The sequence below is a fragment of the Dromiciops gliroides genome, chromosome 5 (genome assembly GCF_019393635.1).
Source record: "Dromiciops gliroides isolate mDroGli1 chromosome 5, mDroGli1.pri, whole genome shotgun sequence".
Lineage (NCBI taxonomy): Eukaryota > Metazoa > Chordata > Mammalia > Microbiotheria > Microbiotheriidae > Dromiciops > Dromiciops gliroides.
The window spans coordinates 72622823-72650252 of record NC_057865.1 but is presented as its reverse complement, the minus strand read 5'-3'; positions in this window follow the sequence as shown (position 1 = coordinate 72650252).

Below are 27430 nucleotides of genomic sequence, written 5' to 3'. Positions count from 1 at the left end.
TGAATGGCTAAGTACTTCCCTTTATTTTGGTAGTAAGGATAAGGGTCTATAAAATACTAAGCACTTAATTTTCTTCTTTAAGTTAGCAAAAATGACAGTACCCAATGGAGATAAATGTTTATTCAACATATACCTTTTCATTAATGATTTAAAATACTCTTCTGTTCTGATCAGTCTCATTCCTGAAAATAATAGAAAATTTACTTTGGTGAGAAGGAATGTGCTCCATAATGAAAAGGCCCCAAAACTTCAAAATTCCTATGTTCAGCAAACAATCCACTTATTTGCCATGCATAGACACAACACAGGCACAACACAAGTTTAGAATATTAGCTGGTTTGTAAAATCTTATTGATAAGGATGTTGGGAGATTGTAAGCAATATCACCTCGTAAAATGGTGAGAAACTGGAATAATTTAGAACATTTAAGAACAAAACTGGAAGAATGACCAAAAAGAGAAAAGATATGGAAAAGACTTGCAAAGAATTTTATGACAAACTTCTCATCATCAAGGACAGTGGAAGCACCACATTTGAACTCTAACTTCATAGTCCCAAATAAGTTTATAAAAGTGGAAATGGCAATAAAGAAAAAAATAAGATAAATATTCTTCTGGTAATGTTATATGTCAGTGAGACATATAAATTGACTATCACCCAAAAGGCAATGAAGAAGTATATTGTGGGCATGAACAGGCTACAACACATTGCACTCTAGGAATTATAAAGGATAGGCATTACAAAAAGATATCATATAATCAAATAAAAGTGTGATTAAAAAAAAGTTGGGCTGGTCAAGTGGTGGAAGTGAGGAATAACCAACAGAGAACAAACATGCTTTATTGGTATCCCCAATACTGAAACTCAAGAATGGCCCTCATTACATTGGGTAGAATCCCTGAGGCTATTTAAGGAGAAAAATGGCATAGGGTGACCAGACATAGATTGCTTGTGATTTGCATTGCTAGAGGCAATAATCACCCTATGAGATTCAGATATGCTGGCATATTAGAGAATAAGGAAGTAGATTATGTGCCCATGCTTTTCAAAATAATATATATCACTTATAGTGAAGACAAATGGGGAGGTCTGCTACTGATACCTCAGAAGAACTGTCCCTCCTCTCCTCCAGTGCTTAGTCTGAAATAGAATAAAGCACCTCTTTTGCAAGCACAAAATTTTAATTTCCTTAGTTCATAAACTCATAAGAGACTGATTTAAAAGAATAGAAACTGATAGCCTAAGAAGTTACTACCAAACAATGAAATATTTGTGTCAGCTGGTCAAAACATTTTTACAAGAGAGAAATCACTTTGAAGATCAAATTAAGGGAATTTTGGTTAAGATGGAGATTTGCAAGGTCACAGAAGAACTCAGCTCTCCCATATGGACTCCAGCAAAGATTAAATAATAATTTAAGAATGATCGGGAAATCCAAAGAGTAACAACAAGTACTTTCATACAACCCAGCACTTTACAAAAATATAATCAGAAACCTGTGAGCACTGGAAGAGAGGTCATGCTAAAGACGCCAGGAATACTCCAGTGGGACTTGAAGTCTTTAACAACCTGTCTAGGGGTATGCCAGATGGACCAGAAGCCCAGAACTCTCTGACTAGAACATCCTGATGGGCTGGAAATTTACAGTGCCCTGATTGGGGAGTGCTCTAAGGGACCTGAATGAATGAGTGAAAAATAATGTATTATATACTTACTATATGCCAAGCACTGTGTTAAGTATTGGGGATTCAAAAACAAAAACAAAAACAGTTTTTGCTCTCAGTGAGCTCATGTTCTAGTAGAGTAGACAACACACATTGGGGAGTGGTATGCAGAGATGTTACAGGGATTACAGAATTAGAGTTGTGGCTGGAGTACAGGGGAGTAGATTGACATATTCCATCTAGAAACAATTGCAGAGTTGATTTCCTCATGCTTTGTGGTTTCCAGAATTTGAGAGTGGGAAGGGGCTGGGGGTGGGGGGAGGAATACAGATTAAGAACATATTCACCAGGAAATTGCTAAGGAGCGTGTGTTGGAGGTGGTTTGAGAGGAGTGAGTGAAGTGAAGCGAAGCATGGCTAATGTTTTCCAAGAGAGGCAGTCACAAATTATAAGAGAAGGGCCCTGGAATGTAAGTTCTTCTGGGGCATGGTCTCTGGAAGGAGGGAAGGAAACAAGGCAATTGGTGAGAAGGCTGTGGAGGAGGTGGCTGAAAAAGAAGTAATGGAGTGAAGTGTTGCTAGAGTCTGTAGTCATACCAGTGATGTTCCAGAAAGGCCTGAAGCTCTAGCTCTATCTGGGGACATTCTGGGGAAGCCTGAGGCCTGCCAGTCCTCTAAGTGCAGATTTACCAAAGCAAGTAAAAACCAGCAGCAAGGGATTCAAGTTAGGAATAGTCTCAAACATGATCTGACCACCCCATCCAAGAGGGTGAAAGGAGGCAGGACCCGACCTTAGCAAAGTCCCAAACCTGGAACTCAGGTTGCATGTATGAGTAGACAGAAGAAAACTCATGAAGCAATAATAGTAATAAGTAAAAACAAAAAGAAAAACCCTCTTAGTTAACAGATACTCAATAGGTAAACCCAGAAGAAGAAAGTAACTCCACAAGAAGAGCCTCATAGAAAATGGCTTACCCTGAAAGACTACAACATTACCTGGAAGAAATAAAATGAGAAATGAAACATGAGATAAGAGCTCTGTAGGAAAAAAAAATGGAGAGATAATAAATATCTTACAACTAAAGGTAGAAGGCATTACCCAAGTAGCAGACTCCCTAAAAAACAGGTGGAGAAAACAACTCGATGACTCTATGAGGCAATAAGGAATATTAAAACAAAGCCAAAATAATAAAAAAAGGTTTTTAAAGAAGGAAATGTAGGGTTGTTGAGTTGTTTCAGTCATGTTTGACTCTTTCTGATCTCATCTGGGGTTTTCTTGGCAAAGATACTGGATTAGTTTCCTATTTCCTTCTCCAGCTCATTTTACAGATGAAAACTGAGGCAAATAGGGTTAAGTGACTTGCTCAGAGTCACACAGCTAGTAAGTATCTAAGGCCAGGTTTAATTCATGAAGATGAATCATGCTGATATCAAGCTCAATGCTCCATCTATGGCACCACCTAGGTATCTGGAAAATAGGTTGGGGAGGGATGATTTAGGAATTAACACCCTGAAAACCATGACCAAGCAAAGAATCTGTATGCTATATTTCAAGGAATCATACACACACACACAAAACAACTCAGATCTATTAAAGCCAGAGGCAAGGAGAAAATGAAAAAGAATCTACCAGGGGCAGCTAGGTGGGGCAATGGATAAAGTACTGGCCCTGGATTTAGGAGGACCTGAGTTCAAATGTGGCTTCAGACACTTGATACTTACTAGCTGTGTGACTCTGGGAAAGTCACTTAACCCTCATTCCCCCACCAAAAAAAAATAAAAGAATCTACCAGTTATGCTTAAATAAACCTCAAATTGAAAATTCCTAGGTATATCATGAGGTGCTCAGGAAGGATTAGTACCTCTGGGATGAGGGATTGCTGAGCCCTTTTCAGGGCTGTTCAACAGCTTTTGGTGCCTACCTTCACCTAGCTCTCAACCTGTGACTTCAGGCGGATATAGCATGTTCAGCAGCCACACCAGGTAAATCTATCTTGGCAGATGGGCTAAACCAGGTTGGGGATAACCAATAGGCCTCATACCAGTCATTGAGTTAGGGGATGTCTATCTCAAGTATGTGAAGACTTTCCCCAGCTGAATGGGCAGATATGAGAATAATTTGTTCCAACAGTCATGAAGGTGGCTGAAGTAGGCACTTTGGAGACCTGAGAATTTAATCAGATCCAGCCTCAGGCACTTGACACTTACTAGCTATGTGACCTTGGACAAGTCACTTAACCCTCATTGCCCTGCAAAAAAAAATGATAACTTAATCAAGGGCAGCTAGGTGGTACAGTAGATAAAAGCACTGGCCCTGGATTCAGGAAGACTTGAGTTCAAATCTGACCTGAGTGAGACACTTGACACTTACCCCCACTTGACACTTGACCCTGAACAAGTCACTTAACCCTCATTGCCCCCCCCAAAAAAGAAAGAAAAAAGAACTTAATCAAGCATTGATGACATCAACAACACCAAGGTCATTCACTGCATCCTGGGCCATTGCCAGTCATCTTGACTTTTGTCCTTCCACTAGTCTTTGATGAATCTGGAAGAGAGAGTGAGGCTGATGACATGGAAGCCAATATATTACCCAGTGACATCATCAATCTTCAAAAAAAAAAAGGACAAACACCACCACCACCACCCTACATGAAAAATGCTATCCACCTCCATATAGAGAACTAATGAACTCAGAGTGCAGATCAAAGCATATTTTTTCTTTTGGGGGGAGGGGGGCGGTGCATGCCTATACATCTTTCAATTGATCAATCAATCAATTAACATTTATTAAGTACATTCTAGGTGTCAAGCACTGTGCTAAGGGCTAGGGATACAAAAAGAGGCAAAAGACAATCCTTGTCCTCAAGGAGCTTACAACATTCAAACAAATATATACGACACAAGCTATATACAGAATAAATAAGAAATAATTAACTGAGGGAAAGCAGTGGAAGCAAGGCTTCCTGCAGGCTTGGGAGACAGCTAAAGAAAATGCCCAGCAGCAAGAGATGGAGTGTGCTGTTCATAGAACAGCCAGGAGGCTACTGTCACTGGACTGAAGAGTATATGCCAAGGAATAAGGGCTAAGAAGATTGGACTGGTAGGAAGGGGTTAGGTTTTGAAGGACTTTGAATGCCAAACAGAACATTCTCTATTTGGTCCCTAGAGTTTATTGAGTAGGGAGGTGACACAATTGGACCTATCCTTTACGAAAATCACTTTGATGACCAAGGGGAAGACGGATTGGAGTGGGTAGAGACTTCAGGTAGGCAGACCCACCAGGAGGCTATGGCAAAAATCCAGGGAGGAGGTGATGAGGGTCTGAACTATAGTAGTAGCAATGCCAGAGGAGATGCCATATATGAAAGATGAAAGGTCAATCAACAGGCCTTAGCAACAGATTGGATGGGGGGTGGGAGGGTGAGAGATAGTGAGGAGTCAAGCAGGAAACCTAGATTGTGAGCTTAGGGGATTGGTAGGATAGTGGTACCTTTGACAGTAATAGGGGAATTTGGAAGGAGGGAGGAAGGAAGTTGGGGGAAAGATAATGAGTTTCTATTTGGACATACTGAGTTTAAGATATCTACTGTACAACCAATCTGAGATATCTGAAAGGCAGTTGGAGATTCAAGACTGGAGATCATCAGAGAGTGTGGAGCAGGATAGAGAGATTTAAGAATTATTATCATAGAGATCATAATTAAATCCAGGGGCAGCTACATATGCCATAAACACCTGGAACCAACTCCAATCATTGTGATATATATCTTGCCACTGAACCCAGATGGATCTGGAGGAAAGAATAAAGTTGGAAACCTTACACAGCCCTCCCTCACGTAAATCCAAGTCAGTGCAAGTCATGACATCACCCAGGTGTAATAGTACTCTTTGAGATCCAAGGACAAACAACAAACAACAACATTTGGAATAGGTCTTGCTTTTCTTGGGTTCTCAATGAGTGGGGAAGGGGGCGGGGAGAAGGGAGAGAATTTGGATCTGAAAATAAAATAAATTGAATTTTTAAAAAGGAAGAATGGTTGTGGCTCTAGGCAATTATCTGCTGTGAGGTAAGGAAATGCAGGCTCTTTTTGAAGTGTTTATTCAAGATGTAATAAAAAGCCTCCTGCAACTTGTCAAACCTGACCTGCTCAGGAAATGTAAGGAAGTAGGTGTTATTCTTATTACTGCTGCTAATTGAGAGTAGGATCTTTAGGAGAGAATGTAGCATATGAGAAAGAAACAACTAGCTAAGAAACTGGTTTTGGAAAGCAAGATTTGGCTTTCTGGACCATGGCATCAGAGACAGGAATGGTAGACTCTCAACTAGATAAAGAATATATCTCAGGGCAGCTAGGTGGCACAGTGGATAGAGCACCAACCCTGGATTCAGAAGGACCTGAGTTCAAATCTGACCTCAGACACTTGACATTTACTAGCTATGTGACCCTGGGCAAGTCACTTAACCCCAATTGCCTCACCAAAAAAAAGAATATATCTCATGAAGATCAAGAACACTCTAGGACAAGTATGAACAAAATAGTAAGGACACTTGAAACTGTTCCCCAGAAGGATCAGTTGAAAGGATTGGGGAAGGCTTCATCTAGAAGATGGGATTTGGAGAGAAGGCATTCCAAACACAGGGGACAGACAGAGAAAGTTGTTGTTGTTCAGTCATTTTCAGTTGTGTCTGACTCTTTGTAACCTCATTTGGGATTTCTTGGCAAAGATACTGGAGGGGTTTGCCATGTCCTTCTCCAGCTCATTTGACAAATGAGGAAACTGAGGCAAACAAGGTTAAGTGACTTGTCCAAGGTCACACAGCTAATAAGTGTCTGAGGCCAAATTTCAACTCAGGAAGATAAGTCTTCCTGACTCCAGGACCAGCATTGTGCCACCTAGCTGCCCAGTCAGAGAAAAAGCCTGTGGAAAATAAAATGTATAGAGTACATGATAGATGTCTTAAAATATTGGAAGGACTGTCACATGGAAAGAGATTAAATTTATTTTTTTAGCCCCAGAGAGCAAAAATAAGACTAATGAATAGAATGGACATTTCAACTCAAGCACTGGGGATAAAAAGAAATATTAAAAAAAAAAAAGTTCCTTCCCTCTGGGAACCCACAGTCTAATGGGGGAGGACAACATGTAGAAAGTAATTGAAAAGGTGAGGGACAGGGGTGAAACTTAGTCTTAAAGATTTGCCTGGGATATTATTAGGAAGTTATATGACTTGCCTAGGGTCACCAATCAGTGTATATTAGACATAGGGACTTGAACCCCAGTGTTTTTCACTCAGAAGTCAGTTCTTTTACCTTTCTGCCATGCCACCTTACACAAAGAATATGGTGTAAGGTAATCTGAGGGGGAAGAAAACAATTGGAAAAATCAAGGAAGACTTAATGACATTGATAACTGAGATAACTCTTGAAGGAAGAGAAAACGTTTGATAAGTTGATATGAGAAGGCTGTGTATTACTGAAACAAAAGATAGCTTGTATAAATGGTCAGAGATGGTATAGGGAGATAGAATGTGAAGTTTCAGAAATTATTCAGTTTGACTTTGACATGGGGTATATGAAGGGAAGTCATATGAAATAAGACCTGAGTGATAGGATACCCTAAATACCAGGTTGAAGAATCTGCATTTTATTTTAGAAACAATAGGGAGCCACTGAACATTATAGATCAGGAGAATGACGTGATCCAAAATGAAGATTATTTTTGTTGTCATTTTGGAGAGTGGTAGATAGATTGGGGGGGGGGGAGAGAGAGAGAGAGAGAGAGAGAGAGAGAGAGAGAGAGAGAGAGAGAGAGAGAGAGAGAGAGACTGGAGGAATGAGATCAGTTAGGAGGCTATTATAATAATACAGGAGAAAATGTAATGAGAGCTTTAATTAGATTTGTGGCCGTGTGAGTAATAAGAAGTGAACAGATAGATGCAAGAGAGAATGTGGCAATATCTCTGTAATTTGGCAACTGCTTGTTATATGGACAGTGAAGGAGAAAAAACTCTGTGTGGATTCTGAGGTTCTAGACCTGGGTGAAAGGAAATATGGTGGTGCTATCAATAGAAATAGGGAAGTCTGGTGGAGAGACAGAACTGGGGTGAGAGATGGTTTCCATTTTTATAAATTCTTTAGGATGTTAGTAATCTTCAGATTGCTGTATCATGATTCACATGATTCATCTTCCAGGTCTCTAACTTGGTTCTGTGCTTTTCCCAATAGATTAGATAATGAAATGATGTTTTCATTTTGAATTTCTGGCTATTCTACATAGTATGTTATTGTGTTTTCTTCTATAGAAAGTTATTACAATAGCTTCCTGGGGTTTTTTTTGCCACCTCTGATTATTTTTTGTTCTAAAAGAAAATGTTTCTCACATTAATATCTTTATTATTTCTTCTTATTCTTCCCCCCAAAATCTTTTAATTCTCACTTATTTTTATCTTTTAATGTATACTTTCTTAAAGATATTTTATTTGGTTTGTATTTTCTTGTGTTAGTATTCCTGTTGCTTTAAACAAGTAAGGATTACAGAAAACTTATTGAGAGACTTGGTAAACTAAATTATCTAGAGGGTAGTTAAGCTGGAAGGAGAATAGGAAAAGATGTGAGATTTTTATGATAAGAAACAGTTTTTTCTATCACTGACAGTGGAGTCAATACATTTAGATTATAACTAATACCATGGTCCCTGATGTGCTCCATGAAGAAGCCAAAATGACACTAAAGGAAATTAAAATGGGGAGTTCAGCTGGACTTGACCAAGTATACAGATCTGTTGAGTAATCAATTCTCAAGACATTTAAATGAGGAGAGAATGCCAAACACTTGGAAAAAAATTATGAACCTTTTCTTTTTAATGGAAAAAGCAACCAAGAAAATATTAATCACTATCAACTCATATCTATTTTCTCACCACTAAAATGTCTCTTTATATACATTAGGGTTATATTTGGTCAAAGTAGGAGAAAAGAATAGACAGGATTTTATAAACAATATCATACAGCAGAGCACATCCTTACTGTCACAAATTGATAGAGAAAAGATGGATGGATGGATGGGTCTTGAGGTATAGTGTACCACTGGTGTGAATGCCTAAATTTATGTGATCCTTCAAAGTAAAATTTTCTTAAGATTTCCAAGTATTGCTTAATTTATTTGAATGTGTAATTTATCTACCTGAAGATGTTTCTTTTCTCAACTCTTTTGCTAATAGGATTTAAGTTGAGTGAGTTGTGATTTGGTGTTTTGAATTGTATTAACACTCTCATTATTTGCTCATTTTAGATTTTGGTTTTTATTTTCATATGTAGTTTTTTAGCCATTTGTCTTGAATGTTCCTATGAGTTGTTAGTGTGATGTGAGGAGTCCTAATAATTATACCTATTAAAAAGTAGAATTAATTACTGGTGGGGGTAGTAAATTACCCCTCGCTAGGGAGTCTTAAATCAGAATTTAGATGATCATTTGTCAGGCATATTAGAGTTTGGATTCTTTCTTGGGAATGAGTTAGATAAGATGGCAACTTCTGGCAATTCCACAATTATGTGATTTTCTTTATCTACTAAGATAGAGCAAAAAGAGAAGGAAAATAGCCCTGATGCCTTAATAAGGGAGGAGGTTGGTGATAGGTTTGGGAGAGTGTGATAGCCAATCAGGAAAAAATAGAATTGCTGTGTAGCAGTGAAGATCCTGTTGAAGTTAGATAACAAGGGCTTAGAGTAGGCCCATGGGGCAAGTTTGTGTAACTTCTTCAAGCAGCTTCCCTGTAGCATTAAAGAAGGTTGAAAACTTCTCTGATAAACTAGAGTAGATAGGCATCTCTCCAGAATTTTTGCATGCTTCTTTACCAAAAACACTAATTTGTACTTAGTGGATGCATAGTTGTTAATTATTTGTGGCAGAAATATAAATAGCGCAATTTTCTGGATAAATAGGTTTCTTCACTCTATAGCTGCTCGAAATCACACAAAATGAAGAAATATGTCAGGATTCTTAGCTATTTCTGTCAGAAAATGCCTGTTTTCCCTGCCTGGTGGTAGACCAGCATTCATTTACTTTTTGTATGAATAATTAGTAATTGAGATATTCTCTCCAATGCTGAAATTGCCTGAATGTGATTAATAGAAAAGCCCTGCTGGGAAAGCATCAAGTTCATTCACCTTCCCCCAAGGTCCTTTTTCCTTCTTTTCCTGTTGATTCTGCCAAACATTTGTTTTTGTTTATGAAAAGAAAATGTATTTGAAATACCATACAGCTGACAGCTAATCATGAAGTTAAATTCCTGGATTAGCCATTAAAAAACTATTTAAGGGGGCAGCTAGGTGGCGCAGTGGATAAAGCACCAGCCTTGGATTCAGGAGTACCTGAGTTCAAATCTGGCCTCAGACACTTGACACTTACTAGCTGTGTGACCCTGGGCAAGTCACTTAACCCCCATTGCCCCGCAAAAAAACAAAAGAAAAAAAAACTATTTAACTCATCATATACCTGAGATATAGTTTGTATTCAATCAACTATCACTATCTCCAATTTATGACACTGTTTCTATAGGAAAGTGTATTCCATTTTCTTTAGGACTTTAGGAACAAATCCCTTATAGAGGCATTGGCAATCAAGGTCAGGGGTTCTGGGTGTAAGTTGGGGAAGGGGGCAGGGATTCTATCCTACCCTGAATAGTTTGATCAAAGAAGACCCAGATTAAGCTAGACTGAATCACTCACTAAACCAAAGGTGTGAACAAATCTTGTTATCAATTTGAGAGGAGTACAGTGCTTGCTTAGGGAAGCTAGGTGGCACAGTGAATATTAGAGCACTGGGCCTAGAGTCCAGAAGATATCTTCCTGAGTTCATATCAGACTTCAGACACTACGTGACCCTGGGCAAGTCACTTAACCCTGTTTTTCTCAGTTTCCTCATCTGTAAAATGAGCTGGAAAAGGAAATGGCAAACTTGAATATCTTTGCCAAGAAAACCCCAAATGAGGCATGAAAAGTCAGACACAAATGAAAAATGACTGAACAATTGCAATGCTTGCTTAAGTCACTGGAGAGAAACAGATGGCTCTCCACACAAGAAATATTTTGTGGCTGGCTAAAACCATAAGATATAGCTCTGGGCCTGTGTATAACACAATAAGTTATTTCAGAATTGTCCAGCCCAGCAGCAAAGCAGTCAAGATTCAGAAGCATTCAGCTATAGAACCATCTTGTGGAAGAGACCCTTGGGCAGTGAGAAAGGAGAAGGAAAGTGAGTCCAGAGGGAAAGTTATACTCCTCCTCTCCCTCACTGACCAACTAATGACCTCATGGTGTTTGAAACCCTGGAAGAACTGGAGTTCCCTCAGGCCCTGGGAGTAGCCAGGGCCTCAAAAGCCAATAACCCTAGTGGATAAGTGTCCCCTATGCAGTAGCAACAGCTGACATTAACATCTGTATGGGGAGGTGAGAGCCATAAGAGGACAAACTAGACACACCAAGAAAAGGCAGTTTCAGGAATCAACAAGGATGCCAACCCTTAAGGTCCAGCAGAGAGCTACACCTAAGGGAACAGTATAAGGATTCCATAATAAATGACACCCACTTCTCAGGGTCATCATGAGGATAAAATAAAATATTTGTAAAAAGCACTTAGCACAATGCCCGACGCACAGTAGATGCTATATAAATGCTTATTGCCTTCTCCTCCTTCTCCCTGTTCCACAAAGTAAGAGAAAGACTTCCAGTAACCAAGAGCTATAACTTTATCCTTTGGTTAAACAGTCTCAAAGTCTGAGACACTGGCTCCAAAAAGACCTTTGTATGGAAGGTGAGAGTTTGCCCCTGGTTTGGGGAAATCATTTTGTAGCCCCTATTTTTGCTGTATTTGCTTAACAAACACCCTTTTAAAAAAGCTAATTATGCCCAGCTTCTAATCAATAGGAAACACCAGAATGGGAGATCATAAGCAATGTATTAGAAACCTCAGTTTTTTAGGGCTGTCCCTAGAACCCTAGACTCCTTAGGGGAGAAATATTCAGTTGTTCTCTGGGGACATGGATTATCAATGTAAGTAGGAATTGGGAAATAGCCCCAAAAGGCATAATTCAGTGTGTGTTTGAGTACATGTATAAGAATAGTTGAAGGTGTCTTGGCAAGCTCCCTTGATCTTTTTTTTTCTTTTTTTTTTTCCTGCAGGGCAATGGGGGTTAAGTGACTTGCCCAGGGTCACACAGCTAGTAGGTGTCAAGTGTCTGAGGCCAGATTTGAACTCAGGTCCTCCTGAATCCAGGGCCGGTGCTTTATCCACTGCGCCACCCAGCTGTCCCCTTTATATACTCTTAAAGATCAAGGAAGCTTGGGGCAGCTGGGAGGCACAGTGGATAAAGCACCGGCCCTGGGTTCAGGAGGACCTGAGTTCAAATCTGGCCTCAGACACTTGACACCTACTAGCTGTGTGACCCTGGGCAAGTCACTTAACCCCCATTGCCCCACCCCACCCCCCAAAAAAAGAGTATATAAAAATTCAATTTCCTTTTCATCCGTACCCAATTCCAGTCTTTTCTAAGAAGGCCCTTTTTACGGTCTTGGATGGTCCCTTCTAAGAAAACTCTTGGCTAACTCTTCATTACTCTTTCCCCTCATCATAAGGCATTCCAACTAGCTCCTCTATAGGCAATAGGTGGTTGTGATGTATTGTTTTTATAGAACCCTAATTCTTCTCTTGGGTTATTTTGTAGACTGTTAAATGATCCAGTCTTTTAACAACTTGGTATGAGGTGACTCTGCCAGTCCTCTGTGTTTTCCCTAGATGCCAAGATTTCTTGGTAGAACTCTGAGTTCGCCGACAGCAAACTCAAGCATCATCCTATTACTTATGAGCTCTTCCAAGCTTCCATAGTTAATGATATTCCTTCAAACATTCCTCAGTCCAACGATATTTTGAGCTTCCACATCTTCTTCATCTTCTAAAAGTCCAGAGAACAAATCAATAGGCATATATTGTTTACTTCCCATCATCAGAGATATGAGGTATAATATGCATAATATGCATGCAGTATAAGTGTCACATGTTGTCACTATTGAGTCATCTGTTTAGACCTTCAGGGTCACTGCAAGGAAGAAGGACAAAGAGGATATGCATATATGTATATATTTGTGTGTATGTATATATGTAGAGTATGTGTATACATGTACATACATAAAGTCGCTTCTCAACTTTTGCCAGGATAAAGTTTCTAAAAAATGGTGTGAACACAAATGCTGATACATTGAACCTAGGGGAAATCATGCTTAGATAACCCACGACCATCAAAAACTGCAATCATTCATTAGATAATACTGACAATACACTTTTCTACATAAAATTTGGTGGGGGGCAATGACAGTTAAGTGACTTGCCCAAGGTCACACAGCTAGTAAGTGTCAAGTGTCTGAGGCTGGATTTGAACTCAGGTCCTCCTGAATCCAGGGCCAGTGCTTTATCCACTGTGCCACCTAGCTGCACCATAACATTCTTTATGACAAAATATTAATTCTGATAAAATTCACTCTTCCTAACTCAGTAATCATGAAATAACCCATAAAATGTAGTAAAAATAAAATTGATAACATGCAAAACATTTTTCTCTGTAGCAATTCTCTAGAATTCTGTGACCTTTTGTGCTTATAGCTCAATTAAAAAAAAACAACCCACATTTTCATGTGAGGGAATGAATTCTTGATCACGTATTTTATATTTGATTTTACTCTGTGATTTTATTCTGTAACTATATTATTCTGTGTTCTATATAACAAGCCTAGGTCTTTTTTCTGTCTCTGAAAGAAGAAACCTATGTGTGCTAAAGTTTAGCCTCCCCACCTCTGAAGTTAGATACTAGGGTCAAGCTTTCCCACAATGACTGCCAGTTAAAGTAAAACTCAGTTCTTAATACTCTCATAAAAGATTAGCTTAACATTTACTGCAAGGTTTGTGGAAATCTAGGACTACCTTACTTTGTCCCATATTTAACAATTAAGGTGGTCTTGTCTAATTTCCCAGTCAACAGTAATGCTGCACTTATCAGTAACCCCAGGTTGCAGCTAAGACCCATAAGATTCAGAAAAACATTTCTTACAGGTAGAGACAGATGGTTGTCAACCCACCTGGGGGCTATCTTTCTTTGATGCAACCAATTAATGCTGCCCAATTACATTATTTTTGTTCTATTCTTTGTTCCATGCTTATAAAAATGTATTGCACCTTCAACTGGGGTCTTTTGGACTCAAGCAGAGCCATTTGACCTATCCTTTATTATCAGGTCACAAGCCCCCATTAATAAACGAGATCTTGCTTAGAGAATTGCCTGTTTATCATTTCGTTAATTCCACTCATGACATATAACACACGAAAGCTACAGTACCATACATACTGTACAGCCAATGAAATTCTTAAAACTGAAACATCTTTTAACTTGATTCTTACCTTTCACTGTGTCAGATGGTTGGCTGTTTGAGAGCATTATCCTATATACTATACTTACAGTAAATCTCTCTACCTTGACTGCCTTCTGAAAACCAAGTGTGAGATTGCTGGGACTTGAGTCACTGCTAACGGAAGATGCCTAGACTGGTGAGTCTTGGGTTCATTAATACCAAACTCCCAGCCAATGACTGCAGACATTCTGGCATGAAGTTTATCTAACACCTTTATTTTCTCACTAAACTGCATCATTGACTTTGCACACTGGGGCTTAGAGCCCAAAGGTCTTGCATTATGCTTCGGGGGCAAACAGTTATCCCTTCTACATCATGATTTTACCCATCATGATTTCAATATATCACAAGTTGGCATATGAAATTAAATGGAAATTTCCATGGGGTTTTATGGAAGCCACAGACAACACAAGAATGCCAGTAGAGGTCACAGAGCCTGTGACCAAATACTTAACCCAAATTTTACAATAATGTATGGTAAATACTCCACAGAAGAAAAAGAAAAAAAAAACAGTCTTCTTTTCTGGTAGGAAGGAAGGATCAAAAAATTTTACATGGATTTTCCAGATTGGGAGGGGGGCCCTCCCAGCATAGCCCAAAACCCCACGATATGGAAGGGCTAATTGTAATTGCAACACAAAACTTGAGTACTAAAAGGCAAACAATGAAAATATGCAACATATGCATAGGGAGCGCTTTACAATTATAACATAAATAAGACCATTGAAGCTCCTAGTAGGATACCAGCCACTCCACAAACTTGGGTCCATTTCACCTCTCATTTTTTTTCTCTGCTGAGAATAGCTACAAATGTGATTGGTTGCCCATTAGCCAACTAGCTTGAAGCAGTGTGTAAGGACTGCCTCTCCTTCAGACACAGAGAAAGCTTCCACTGGCAGTTTTGGCTCTAGGACAGGCTAGTGGTGAAGGACTTGGAGGAAGAAGCAGACCTGGCTGGAGCTCTAGGCTAGATAGGCCTTTTCTTACTTTCTGACCCAGGTGTTCTCTTTTTTACTAATAATTGGTATGCTTTAATAAATGCTTAAGGCCCCAAAACTGGTGCTAAAGCTTCTAATTTATAAGTAACAAATATATTAGAAACTCCAGCTAATTTTCCCCAAACTTGGGACAGAAATAAGGTGACCACACATTAAATTTTACATTTACAGTATTGAGGAAAAAGGAAATATGTAGGTATTTATATATCTCCCTTCCTATTACCATAGTTATGTGTAATTATATGTGATATTTTTATACACACACACGTGTGTGTGTGTGTGTGTGTGTGTGTATAAAATTTCCTTTTCCACCCAGGAGTTATTTAGCTATTGTCTTTTAGTGACATTCATCAGCTGCTACTTATTGTTTCATTTCTTCTTTAACTACAAACTTAATTGAAAGTGGAACTGTGCATGTAGTATATAAAAACCCTTTGCCTTCCTATATTTATCTTTATCTTCTTTATGACTTAGCATATGATTACTTTTATGTACATTCCACATGTGCTTGGAAAAAAAGCATACTTTGCTTTGCCACGGAGTTCTCCTTATTTATCTCTTAGCTGCTCAGTCATAATCCCCCAGATGGTCACTGGGCCCCTTTAGTTCTTCAGACAAGCATGTATACCAAATGTCAAAGCTGGCTGGTGGTTCCCTGAGACCATGTAGGATTGCTATGGCAACAGCTGTGTCAAGGGCTGACTCAGTAGATCACAGTGAGGTGACCTCTCTGCTCTGAATGAAATTCCAATGGAAGCATACAGCTGTCCACATGTGATATAGCACCAGGTTCTTCAGGAATGTGTAATGAGTCAGAAGGACCCTGGGAAAGGCAGCTCCCTTTCCTGACTATTTTATCTTGAGAAACACCGGCTTCTGCACTGGCAGACTTGAGAGAAGCAAGGCAAAAGAATGGGGTTCAAGAGCCAGGCTGAGACCAACGGAAGCTCCTTAGCACTAGGGCTTCCTTATGATTAGAGGGAAATTCACACTTAGACTTCCCCAAATTCCATCTGTAATTCCTCATGGTGGTGTGGTAGTGACCCCTGGGTACTCAAAAGCCACACCAGTAGAGGGAATGAAATCTCTAGCACACTAAGCAGATTTCCAGTATGGTCCCAGGAAGACCAGCCTGGCTAAGTATTGAGAGGCTCATCATCAGGATGGCCACTTGGTGATGAGTCTTTTAGCCATGGCCAGCCAACAAAGTAAATATTTTGAAAGACCCCTCAGTCCTATGGTAGCCACCTGTTTTTTCAGTGAAACTGGCAGAATGGTGGAAAGTGGGGCAGAGGTACTATAATCACACAGTTTGGAGACTAGCTATAAACTGATTTTTTTTTTTAGGTAGCTAGCTCAGATAGTACAGTGGGATCAAATTTAAATATAAAATGGTACCACTACTCCATAGATAAAGATCCCTGTAGGCTGCATATTGTCTAGCTTTAAAATATAATATTAATGATGTTTTATTATATTTTTATTTATTTTGTTAGATATTTCCCAATTAAATTTTAATCTTGTTCAAGCCCCACTCAGGAGTGCTGTGGGTCTCATACAGCCCTAGGCCCTGTGTGTTTGAAATCTCTAGTGTAGTGAATAGAGTGATGAACTTGGAGTCACAGACTTGAGTGTGACTCCTGCCTCAGTCAATTACTAACTTTGTTACCCTAAGCAAGTAACCCCTCTCTGCCTCAGTTTCCTCATCTGTAAAATGAGAATAATAATACCATCTACCTCTCAGAGTTATTGTAAGGATCAAATGAGATAACACATATAAAGCACTATTATTCTTTTTAATTTTAATTATAAACATCCATCATATACATCCATCAAATACATATACAGAATAGAGGGTATAATCATACATAAAATGCTCAGTATTTAACAGGGTGGATACAAATGAATTTACAAACAACAAATAAGCAAACAAATGTCTACTATAAACATAGATTTAACTGTTAAAGGGGCAGTATAGTATAGTTCGTTCATTCTCAATTAAAATTTTTTTTCACAGCATAATATTACTCATTGCCATAAGATATCTCCATATACTGTAAGAAAGTGGGAAAATTCCTCTACTCCTAAGCATTTGAAAGAATAAGTTCCATATTATTCCTGGTTCACTTGGACAAAATTCCCCCCATATTAAGATTCCGTGGTATATACTCTTTGAGAAACAATAATGTAGTGGAGAGTACTAGATTTGCAGTTAGGGAGATCTGGGTTCCAATCCAGGATCTCACCTGTAATCCTGGGAAAGTCACTCATGATAAATTGTACAACATTCTCTAATTCTTATCGAAGCTCTTTTGATCTGAGTACAGAACTGTATCTGTATTCTCTGTCATCCAGCTTCTCATCAGAGAATTCAATCAGATAGTAAACATGATTCTTTCCCCAACATCATTGGGCACGGGGCAATTACATATGAGTACACTGGAAACACCATGTGCTGAATCCAAAAAGCCTTCTGCTCAGGTCTGACTTTATGTCATCCTAAGTGTGGAAAGGCAGAGGTGTCAAACTGGTTTCATGAGGCCCATCATACTCCCAAGTGAGGTCTAAAGTAGATGGAAAATGTAATTGGCAAATGTGTAACAAAATAAAAAAAATACAATAAAACATAGATAATACATTTTAAGACAAAATCAATATGTGGTCTGCATGGATCTTGATTATGACTTAGTGGCTCCTGAATCAATTTGGGGCTGACACCACTGTGGTAAGGTATAGTATTTAACTTTCTCAACTCTGTTGAAACTAACTCCTTGGGCAGGATGGATCTTGGCAGAGATTTTTTCCAATAATTTTTAATACTATCACTATGGGTGAGGCATATATGTAAGAATGGGATTGATATTTACTCCATCAAGTTCACCCACCCCATTTGAAATGGGTAATAAGATGCCTAATCAGTTAAAATCCCTTAAATTGTGTCAAAAGTCTTTTTTTTTTTGCAATGAGGGTTAAGTGACTCGCCCAGGGTCACACAGCTAGTTAAGTGTCAAGTGTCTGAGGCTGGGTTTGAACTCAGGTCCTCCTGAATCCAAGACCAGTGCTTTATCCACTGCACCACCTAGCTGCCACTCATCAAAAGTCTTTAAAAAGCCATTGGATAAAGTAAATGATGACAGAGAGGAAGTGGGTTCTAATAGGCTAAGAAATTTGGTCATGCCTTCAGGGATCAAGTACAAATTATCAGAGTTGAGAAGGGATCATCTTGCACTAAGTTTCTCCCTCAGAAGATCCTTTTATTCTTCAGGCATTGGAAAGTCACCAAAATTAAACTTCTCTGGAGTCAACTTCAAGGTAAGGAGGTCAACCCTTCTTTGATGTTCATTGATCCCCAAAGTCTGTTTTCTTGCAAACTCTCATACATGTGGTGTGATTTGTCAGAGTGTGCTGGTATTAATCACCAGTGTACTTTCTGTAATAGGCTGCCAGTACTCTGAATATTCTGGAATTGGTCCCAATCCACACTGACACTCCAGAGATGTTTTCTGGGCCTGGACATACCAGGGCCATGGTGTCCACTTTCTTACTAAGGCCAGAATCTTCCCTAGGGAACTCCAAACTCACTCTAATGTAACCCAAACATGGGTAGTCCTCACTCAGTCCTCAGAGGCTTAGCCCCTAAATAGCCTGTAGAGTCACATGCTACAGGTATCCTTCATCAAATGACAGGAATATAATTGTCGCCTGGGATCCACTGTTCAGCAGAATGTGATACAACACCTCTTGGATCCACACTGTTACTGCTGCCTGAGGTCTGATGAGTACAAACAGGAAAGGTTGATGGGACAGGGATCAGGTTTTTTAGTAACTAGGATGGCCCCCATCCCAGGTCTTGGCTCCATTTCCCAATGTCGGTCCCTTGAAATTCAGCTTTTGGCATGCTAATTCCACATTCCTCTCTCAAGTGCATCCAATACTCATGTGTCCACAGTTGTAGCAAAATACAACTCAACCTCTTCTGCTATTCTCTGTTGTTTCTGTTCCCAAGGCAACCTGCCTCAAACTCTGAAACAGAGCCTGAATTTGAAAAGAAAGAACTTTGAATAGTGGTCTGTTGAACACCAAGGACCTGGCTTGGACTGTGTCTGAGTTTGCAAACTTGGCCTTTACTTATGCTTCTGTGGCTTATACTTGAGTGATCACCTGGAATCCTGAGTGGCCACTTTTGTTGTCTCAACATATTCTCCCTGTCCATATATTTTTGTTCTATCTGTTAAATCAATTGTATAACTTCTAAGTAATTAGAGCAGAGAAGGAGTGGGGGGAGAAGGAGATCATTCCCTGTGCTCATGCCCTCAGCAGTCATATAGTTCAACCTGTCCCTGAAAGGAATTGTCTTTGCATGACAACTTCCAAAGAGGAGCAACTTATAACCTCTCAAGGCATCTCATTCCACTTTGGGACAGCTCTAATTGTTAGGAAGTTTCTTTTCTGACATCAAGCCTAAATATACTTATTTACAATTTCCATCCATTGCTCCTGGCTGGTTTCCGGAGCCACATAGAACATGTTTAATCCCTTTTCTGCACAACAGGCTTGAAGCTAGCTATCATGTTCCCCTTAGCTTTTTCTTCTCTAGTCTAAGCCCCTCCAAATCCTTTAGCTGATACTTAGATAGTATGGACTTACAATTCCTTACCATCCTGGTTGTCCTCTGGAAATTCACAAACTTATGAATGTTATTCTTTAATGGTGATGCACAGAACTAAATAGAATACTCTAGCTGTGGTTTGATCGGGATAGAATAAATAGAGACTATCACCTTATTCCTTAAAAAAACATACTTTTTTCATTTTTAAACATTTTTTTAAAAGTTTTGAGTTCCAAATTCTATCCCTCTCTCCCTTCCTCCCTTCCCCTCTCCCAGAGATGATAAGCAATCAGATATAGGTTATACACGTGTAATTACATAAAACATTTCCTTATTGGTCATTTGTACAAGACTTGAATAAAGGGGGGAAAAATGAAAGAAAGTGAAAATAGCATGCTTCAGTTTGTATTCAAATAATATCAGTTGTTTGGAGGCAGACAGTATGCTTCATTATTGGTCTTTTGGGATTGTCTTGGATCATAGTATTGCTGATAATAGCTAAGTCATTTACAGTTCTTCATCAAACAATATTGCTGTTACTGTGTACAATGTTCTGCTGGTTCTGTTCACTTCATTATACATCAGTTCACATAAGTCTTTCCAGGTTTTTCTGAAATTATCCTGCTTGTCATTTCTTATAGCATATAACTTTTCATTATCATCATATACCATAACTTCTTTAACCATTCCCTAATTTAGGGATATTGCTTTGATTTCCAATTCTTAGTCACCACAAAAAGAGCTGCTATGAGTATTTTTATACAAATAGGTCTTTTTCTCTTTTGGGGATATCTTTGGGACATAAAACTAGTAATGGTATTGCTAGATCAAAAGGTATGCACAGAAAAGCATCTTTTTAAAATTAAAATTTCATTTTCTTTGGGGCAGCTAGATGGCGCAGTGGTTAAAGCCCTGGATTCAGGAATACCTGAGTTCAAATCCAGCCTCAGACACTTGACACTTACTAGCTGTGTGACCTTGGGCAAGTCACTTGACCCCCATTGCCCCACAAAAATAATTTCATTTTCTTTTCAAATGGAGAACTTTTTCCCTCCTACCTACCTGTACTTGTCCCATTCCTCCACTCGTGCCATTAAGAAAACAAGAAAAAAAACATGAACAAAAAACCCTGTGACAAATGTGAATAATGAAGCAAAACAAATACCCACATTGTCCACTTTCCCCCAAAAAAAGCCTCAATCTGCATTTTGAGTCCATCACTTCTGTAACAGGAGGTGAGTAAACTGTTTCATCATTAATTCTTTGCAATCATGGTTGGTCACTATGTTGATCAAAGTTTCCTAGACTTTCAAAATTCTTTGTCTTTGCAATATTGTTGGTGTCCTATCAATTGGACTCCTGATTTTCCTCACTTCACTCTGTAATAATTTCTATAACTTTCTAGATTTCTCAGAAGCCATCCCTTTCAAGATTTCTTAAAGCATACTTGTATTCCATCACATATATACCATATACTCATATACCATAATTTGTTTAGCCATTTTCCAATTAATAAGTACCCCCCCCCAAATTTCCAATTCTTTACTGCTACAAAAAAGAGCTACTGTAAATATTTTTGTAATATGGGGCCTTTACCCTCTTTCTTTGATCTCTTTAGCATTTTGGGCATGGTTCCAAATTGTTTTCCAGAATGGCTGTACCAAAGTTCACAGTTCCACCAACAGTACATTTACCTGTTTTCCCACAGCTCTTCCAGCATTTGTGATTTTCCCTTTTTGTCAACTTTGACAATCTGAAGTGTGTAAGGTAGAAACTCAGGGTTGTTCTAATTTCATTTTCCACAATAACTATTGATTTATAGCATTTTCCATAAAATAATATTATATAAAATTTTCATTATATTATTTTAGAAATGAGACCTTTATTAAAGAAACTTGCTGCAAAATCCCCCCCCCCATTCACTTGCTTTTCTTCTAATTTTATCTCCATTGGGTTTCATGTGTGTATGTGCAAAAAATGTTTAAATTTTATGTACTCACAATTGCCCATTTTACCTGCTGTGATCCTTTCTATCTTTTGTTTGGTCATAAACTCTTCTGTTATCAATCATTCTGACATGCAATTTCTTCCTTGCTCCCCTAATTTGTTTATGATGTCATCCTTTATGTCTAAATCTCAATCCCATTTGAAACTTATCTTGGTATAGGATGTGAGATGTTGGTCTATACCTGCTTTCAGCCATATGGGAAAACTGGAGTTTTCCCAACAGTCTTTGTTTGAATAGTGAGTTTTTGATGCTGTAGCTAGGCTCTTTAGATCTATCAAACACTTAGTTCCTGTGAAGCTAAACCTTTCTTAATGCAACCCAACTCTGCATTATCGTTTTTAGCTGACATATCATGTTGCCAACTCATAGTGAATCTTTGACACATTAAAAACCCCCAAAAGGAAAAAGGACCCACATGTACAAAAATATTTATAGCTGCTCTTTTTGTGGTGGCAAAGAATTGGAAATTGAGAGTATGCCCATCAATTGGGGAATGGCTAACAAGTTGTAGCATATGAATGTAATGGAATACTATTGTGCTATAAGAAATTATAAGCAGGTAGATTTCAGAAAAACTTGGAAAGACTTACATGAATTGATACTGAGTGAAATGAGCAGAACCAAGGGAACACTGTACACATTATCAATGACATTGATCAACTGTGATAGACTTAGCTCTTCTCAGCAATACAATGATATAAGACAATGCCAAAAAACTCATAATGGAAAATGCTCTTCATATCCAGAAAAAGGACTATGGAGTCTGAATGCAGATTGAAGTATGCTATTTTTGCTTTTATTGTTGTTTTGCTGTTTTTGTTGCTCTTTCTTTTTTCTTGTGTTTTTCTGTTTTTTCTGATTCTTCTCTCACAGCATGACTAATGTGGAAATATGTTTAACATGATTGTAATGTATAACCTATATCGGGAGGGGGGAGGAAAGGGAGGATGGGAGAAAAATGGAATTCAAAATCTTACAAAAACGAATGTTGAAAATTACCTTTCCATGTAATTATATTAAAAATATGATATTTTAAAAGCCCACCTTTCCCCCTCCAGATCAACTGCTGTTGAACACATGCCTCTCCCATCCTAGAGTTGTGAAGTTGATTTTTTAAACACAGTGTAAAACATTTGTCCCTATTGCATTTAATCTTATTAGATTTAGCTTAATGCTTTAACCTGTTGACATCTTTCTAAACATTTGAATCAGCCTATAACACTCTTTGTACTTTATTGGTACTGGATCCCTGATCACAACCACAGTATACAGCAGTACTTCTAGCATTAGCAGAAGGTCAGAGGCTTTCTTTCCCACCTGTCAGGAAGTAGTTAGGAACCTCCCATCAGTGCCATCAGCATTCCCAGAAATATGTGTAACAGGGGGTTGATTAGAGGAACTCTTGATCAATTGGATGTTTTTCTTCCACTCTAATCAATTTGATTAATGCAGAGTTTATGACAGGCATATGAAGAGCATCTCCCATGGATATACACTTGTTCACTGACACTTCACTGATCAGATGTCAAAGATTTGGTCTGTCTCCTGATAATTCATTGGTTGAGGCTCAGTAAGATGGACTCTTGTTGAAAAAACTGCTACCTTTGCAATCCTTCTGCAAAAGAGAGGCAAGAAATTGTTTCCCCCTTGTTCTTTTCTCCTGCAGACTGGAGTGCAACAAAGGGAAAAGGGATTTCTCTCTTCTCCTCCACCTCTATCTTCAGTCATGAGTATAAAATGATGATGAGTAGAAGCACATGGTAAGCGACTTATGCTTGCCCAGGAAAGCCTAAGAGATGTGTTCCTAGAAATCTTCTGCTTCTCTGTTTCTTTTTGAATTCAGACTAGCAATCTTGAAAATGGGTATTTCTGGCCCTAGAGTTTATGTCAGGAGTAGCTTTGAATTTGAGAGTTCCCAAATTCTAATGTTCTCAAGTGATCAAAAAGTTCTGAGCTTAAGTATTTAGACATAAGTTTCTGGAAGGAAAAGATTTCCTTAAAAAATGTGCTTCTTAGAAAAGAAAAGGATCCTCTATGGATCATCACTCTATACCTGAAGGACTAAAGCTACATCATGATTAGGTCAGTAGATCTGGACTTTGTCAATCCTCTACAATATTGGTCTGAGTTGAATAGGGAATATTTGTCCATTTTCCAGGGTGAGTCTAATGTAACAAGTTTAAGAAATGCTTTATATTTTTCTATTTGTCCATGGACACCTGTGAATCTTTTACACCTCAGGAATTTTCTGTGGTGGGTGAAATAAAGGCTACCCCACACTTGATACCAGTATCAGTGACTGTCTGTGGAAGAACTGGAGACCTGATTATTCACATTTTAGGAAGCATATATATGAGCCATACTAAAGTTCTATTCTGATTTCCCCTAGAGTTTTATTCCAGGGAGAGTTCACATGTGATACAGGCATGCCTTTTAAAATATTATCATGCTTCATTTTATTGTGCATTGCAAATTAAAAGTTTGTGAAAACTCTGCATTGAGAGCAGAACCATTTTCCAATGATCATGTGTTTGTCACATTTTGGTTATTTCTGCAATATTTCCAACTTTTAAAATTAATATTCTATCTGTTATGGTGATCTGTGATCAGTGATCTTCAATGTTACTATTGTAATTGTTCAGGGGCACCACAAACTATGCCCATATAAGACAGTGAACTTAATTGATAAATGTTTTATGTGGTTTGACTGCTCCACCAACTAGCCATTCCTCCACCTCTCTCTCTCTCTTCAGGCCTCCTTATTCCCTGAGACACAATATTGAAATCAGGCCAGTTAATAACCCTACAATGGCCTCTGAGTGTTCCAGGGAAGGGAAGAGTTGATTGAGGTAATCTTCATTGTTGTCTTTTTTTTTAAGACACAGTCACAGCCACCCCAACCTTCAGCAACCACCACCATGATCAGTCAGTAGCCATTGATACTGAGGCAAGACCCTACACTAGCAAAAAGATTATGACTCTCCAAAGACTTGGATGATAGTTAGCATTTTTTTAGCAATAAAGTTTTTTTTTTTAATTAAGGAATGGGAGTAGATAAAACACTGACCCTGGATTCAGGAGGACCTGAGTTCAAATCTGACCTCAGACACTTGTCACTCACTAGCTGTGTGACCCTGGGCAAGTCACTTAACCCTCATTGCCCAGTAAAAAAAATAAATAAGTAAAAATAAGGTATGTACAATTTTAAGACATAATGCCCTTATTATTATACCCTTAATAGTTTATAGCAAAGTATAAACATAACTTATTTATGTACTGATAAACAAAAAAAAATTGTGTCATTTGCTTTATGGTGATAGTCACCTTATTGTGGTGGTCTTTTAGAACCAAACCTGCAATATCTCAAAGGTATGCCTTACTGACCTCCTTGGGGTTAGTGAGTTCATCAATAAACATTTACTATGTACGTAGTATGTGCTAGGTACTATGCTAAGGGTTGAAGATACAAAGAAAGCAGGTTGGGTGGGGGTGGGGGTAGAGAGGGGGCACAGTCCCCACTCTCAGGGAATTTATAATCTAGTAATGACAACACACCAAGGGAAGCTAAAGGGGGGGGGCGGAGTTTACCTAGACTAGGAGCATGCTGGAGAAATCTAAAGTCATGTAATAGGGTGGGAAATAAAGAAATGGCTGGCCTTGGTGCCCTTAAATGGAGATCCTAGGAGAAGCTCTTGGTTCTCCACCCTCTACCCACCAATCACAGGGAGAAAGGGGTTCCAGGGGCAGAAATTACTGATGATTGTTAGTCCCAAAGCTGATGGATGAAGAGTTTCCTGAGGCATGATGGAAAAGACCAGAGCATTCAGCCCACTCTGCGTGAGCTCAGAGTGAGGAAGGTGGAGGGGGTATGGGGGTGGGAGGCAGGACCTGGTTACAAGTAACACAATATATTGACTCTTCAGCATCTACCAACATTTAGATACTCTAACCAGAATGTTACAGCTTCAAAGGATGTACAGTGTTCACAGCAAGGTCCCTGAGAAACTTTTCTAATAATAGATCACATTTATATGTATTTTGTATCATGCCTGTGGCATGGGATTAACAGAGATAACAGTATCAAAGCTTCCCCCATTGGTGGGCAGCAATGCCTCCCTGAGAAGGACTATAACTTTATGTGATGAATTCCATGTTTCAGTGCTATTCCACTGAAATAGTACTCCCTATATGAGTCCTTGTCATTACAAGTTCTCTGGTTGCTGATCAAGTTGTAAACACCAAGTCACTGATTGCTGTGGAAGGGGCTGCTGCTCTTGAGTGATAGACTGCTAAAATCAGGGTTGCCACATAGTCATTGGTCTCTAAAGCATTTGTGGACACCATATCACACTGGCTGTTGGGAATGGTGTTGCTGAGATTGGTGTCCAATCCCAATCCCATCCCAGACCCAGCAGGCCTATTATATAGTCCTCACTTAATCCTTCTTTTACCATGAAATATGTAAGCTTTCTTACTATCTCTTGGTCAACAAGAAAGAATTTAATAACTAATTCCCAAGCATTCCCATTAACGGTTACTCTTTAATGAGGATAGAATGTCTCACTGTTTCAGAAAGTTTACACAACCCAGTCCCTTCTCTTCCTCCTCCTCCTCCTCCTCCTCCTTCTCCTCTGTATACCTTAGCCAGCGTTTCATATTCCCCCAATGTTTTCACAACAATATGTAAAGTTTTCACAATATCATTAAAATCACGACAGTCAATGAGTATCTTTATAGTCCATAATACTTGATGAAGATCAAATCCTATTGCTGTGTATTGTACCAATTTCCCAATAATTGCATAAGTATCATTATTACTTAGGCCAGTACTCAGGTATGCAGTGTATAATAGCAATTCAATAAAGTCACTTCAACAATAAACTCCAAACACGCCAGTGCAAATTTGATACACAACAGTTTAACAGTCATGTGAATCGGGGTAGCTAGGTGGCTCAGTGGATAAACACCGGCCCTGGATTCAGGAGGACCTGAGTTCAAATCCAGCCTCTGACACATGGTACTTACTAGCTGTGTGACCCTGGGCAAGTCACTTAACCCTCATTGGCCTGCAAAAAAACATAAAAAACAAAAACAAAAAAACCCCAAACAAACAAATCAGTCATGTAAATCAAGTTGCCTACAATAGAGCTGACATTGGGGAACCTGCTGTCAAATGACAGCCTTGATAAAAATCCACAGAATAGAAACAGCATGAAAAAAAATACTAATGAACATGAGGTTAGGCTATTGATGTAAGCACATTTTGTCTTGAAGTATTAATGCCTTGACCTCCCTTTGCCCCAACTCATTTTATGGATTCCTACACTTCTAAAACATTTAGTCTTGCCTTGACCCATTAATCTATAGTAGTATTAAACCATAAACTTGATCCTGGATTGACTCTTCACAAATATAGCCTGGGTCTCTCTCAAAGTAAACCTGATGTGTATCTCTCAGACTTAGCTCCTTATACAAATCTGTAGAAAGCATGACACATGAGGTCCAAATAGATCAGATCATTGCAAGAGCCTTTATAGATGAAAATGGGAGAACAAACAAATGAAAAATGAAATAAATCTGCCAACAAGACATAAAAAGGGGGTGAAGTAGGGGAAGTTAGGTGGCACAGTGGATAAAGCACTGGCTCTGGATTCAGGAGGACCTGAATTCAAATCTGGTCTCAGACACTTGA